This window comes from Homarus americanus, unplaced genomic scaffold, assembly GCF_018991925.1.
Source record: "Homarus americanus isolate GMGI-L3 unplaced genomic scaffold, GMGI_Hamer_2.0 scaffold16936, whole genome shotgun sequence".
Taxonomy (NCBI): domain Eukaryota; kingdom Metazoa; phylum Arthropoda; class Malacostraca; order Decapoda; family Nephropidae; genus Homarus; species Homarus americanus.
In genome coordinates this window covers 1-2,500 of record NW_024739908.1, presented here as the reverse complement: position 1 = coordinate 2,500, position 2,500 = coordinate 1, and the positions used below count along the sequence as shown (strand labels likewise).

At 54.9% G+C, this 2,500-nt stretch overlaps 1 non-coding gene and 1 pseudogene across 1 annotated transcript; both read right to left on the bottom strand.

The window, feature by feature from the left end:
- The window catches only part of LOC121875023, a 9,061-nt pseudogene extending 8,455 nt beyond the window's left edge, over window positions 1-606 (bottom strand).
- A 1,102-nt stretch (window positions 607-1,708) lies between these two features.
- On the bottom strand, window positions 1,709-1,872 carry LOC121875022. The gene has a single exon (XR_006090533.1). It is a non-coding gene; the product is annotated as a 5.8S ribosomal RNA (ribosomal RNA).
- Between the last annotated feature and the right edge of the window lie 628 nt (window positions 1,873-2,500).

Here is a 2,500-nt window from a genome sequence, read left to right as displayed (position 1 = left end):
GCAACGGGTCGCGGTGACCTACTACCAGGCGAAATACGCCCGCCGACGCCAGCGTGAGTGGGGGCGCGCCCAAACATTTTTGGGTCGCTCAATTACAACACCCCACCCAGCCGACAGCCGATGAGCTGAATCCCCTCAGTTCGACCTTCGAGTTTCCACCCGTTTGGCTCTTAACGGTTTCACGTACTCTTGAACTCTCTTCAAAGTTCTTTTCAACTTTCCCTCACGGTACTTGTTCGCTATCGGTCTCGTGGTCATATTTAGCCTTAGATGGAGTTTACCACCTGCTTTGGGCTGCACTTTCAAGCAACCCGACTCTACAGAGAGGCCCTTTCCGACCGTCCCATCTGTACCCTCACGGGCGCCGCCATACGGGCCTGTCACCCTCCATGGGCAGTGGCCGCTTTCAAGCTTGACTTAGACGGTATGGGACGGCGTGCTGGACCCTCTGAAACGCAACACCCCTCGTGCCCGAAGACATCGAGGTTATGCGCTGGGCTTTTCCCGGTTCAGTCGCCCTTACTAAGGGAATCCCTGTTGGTTTCTTTTCCTCCGCTTATTAATATGCTTAAATTTGGCGGGTAGCTCTCTCCTACTACGAGGTCGATCGTGGTCTCATCATCCTTAGGGGGAACAAGTTCCCCAACCACGAAGCGGAAGACGCTCTGCCACCGACTTTCTTCACCACCGACATTACCAGGCAGGAAGGTTTGAGGGGCTTGTCGCGGGGGTACCAGCGGCCATGGCGCCGGCACTCCCACCCCTGACTCCGTTCCTTCTCATTGAGTGGTAAATAGCCAATAGGAAAAGTGTTCCAGCAGAACATCTCTCGCAGAGTCATATACACACACAGTTTTAATGCATATACGCTCGTGTTCCGCCCTTACTCGGCCGCACCTTTGCCGCTTAAACTTTGACCTCTTTCCCCGTTCCCGCATGCCACAGCAGTGGCACTTGTTTATCCGGAGAAAGAGAGCGAGAGTCGCAGTATTAATTGGCGTGAGCGGCCTTTCCGGCTGCAGAACTAGTGCTCTATCCCGGCGAGCGCCGTTATGAGGCGCAACACCGTCTTTAACGCGTTTAGAGAGAACTCCCCCTGCCTCCCTCCCAGTCATGAGATAGACGTGGACTCGTGGCGAACTCTCAAAGAGAACGCCCACACCGCGTCTGACCGTGGGAGAGGGTGGAGGAGCGCGTGAGGAAGAGCACGGCGTCACCCAAGCATTCTCATCTCTCTGCCTGCACCACTACATGGTAGACTGCGGGCCCAGGCGCACTCATCAATTTAGGTTCCACTGCAATGCATGCCAAGCACTCTTTTCGAGGTGATAGACGAAATTCCGGCGGGGCTTACTTAAAAGATATCCGACCCGGTTTCGTTTCCTCTTCGTGGGATGGAGTGCCTCTTAGAACATGTGCAGCATCAGCCATGAGCGGCCGACGGCCATTCGTGTCTCTGTGGACAGCAGGCAAAAGAGCGCCGCCTCCAGTTATTTGCGAGGGCGACAACTGTCGCTTTGTTGTGGTTGAATGTGGGTGCGCCAAGTCCATGGACTTGCTAGTGATAGGCTTGCTTGTTTTTAAGGGCACGCCTCGCGCAAGGCGCGGGCGATTAAACCCCAAGGCGGAAGCTCGGTTCGGGTTACCCTCGTGTCGGGGAGACAGTCAGCAGGCACCGAACTCGCAGCAACCGATGGATGTATATTTCCGGCCCTCGTAGAGGAGTGGCGGCGACAAGCTCATATGGCTGCCGCCGCCGCAATATGCGTTCAACTTGTCGATGTATCTGGTATTCTTGCGATTCACATACCGACACGCAGTTTGCTGCGGTCTTCATCGACCCACGAGCCGAGTGATCCCCCGTTAAGAGTTGTGTATTTGCCATTTGGTCTTTTTGCGACTAACCATCACAGGTCGAGTCTCAATGAAAGGGTTTGACAGACATAGCCCAAGTTTGTGGTTTGGGTTTGGCCGGACGGCTTGTTGTTGTTTTTTGACACTTGAATTTCACTCTTTTTGGGTCAAGAGGCTTATTCACCGGTAGTAAGGAACGGACGGGCAGCCGTCCAAAGCCCCGTCCGTCCTCCTCCTCCGGTCTTCGCGCTCTCGCCCGAGTGTGGTCCACCTACAGCGTGGTGGTACCTATTTTTGGTGCGGGGGCCGGGATTGTCCTCTTTCGCTGCTGGAGTTGCCAGAGCAGAGCCCGAGACCGCCCAAATCAGGAGAGTAGTAGTAGTAGTTTTAAGAGCGCCCCGTTCTCTTTCTCTCTGTTAATGATCCTTCCGCAGGTTCACTTACGGAAACCTTGTTACGACTTTTACTTCCTCTAAATGATCAAGTTTGGACATCTTTCCGTCAGCTCGAGGCGACGACCCCAGAAAACCCTCGCGGGCAACGGGGCCGACAATCCAAGAGCGCCAGTCCGAAGGCCTCACCAAATCATTCAATCGGTAGTAGCGACGGGCGGTGTGTACAAAGGGCAGGGACGTAGTCAGCGCAA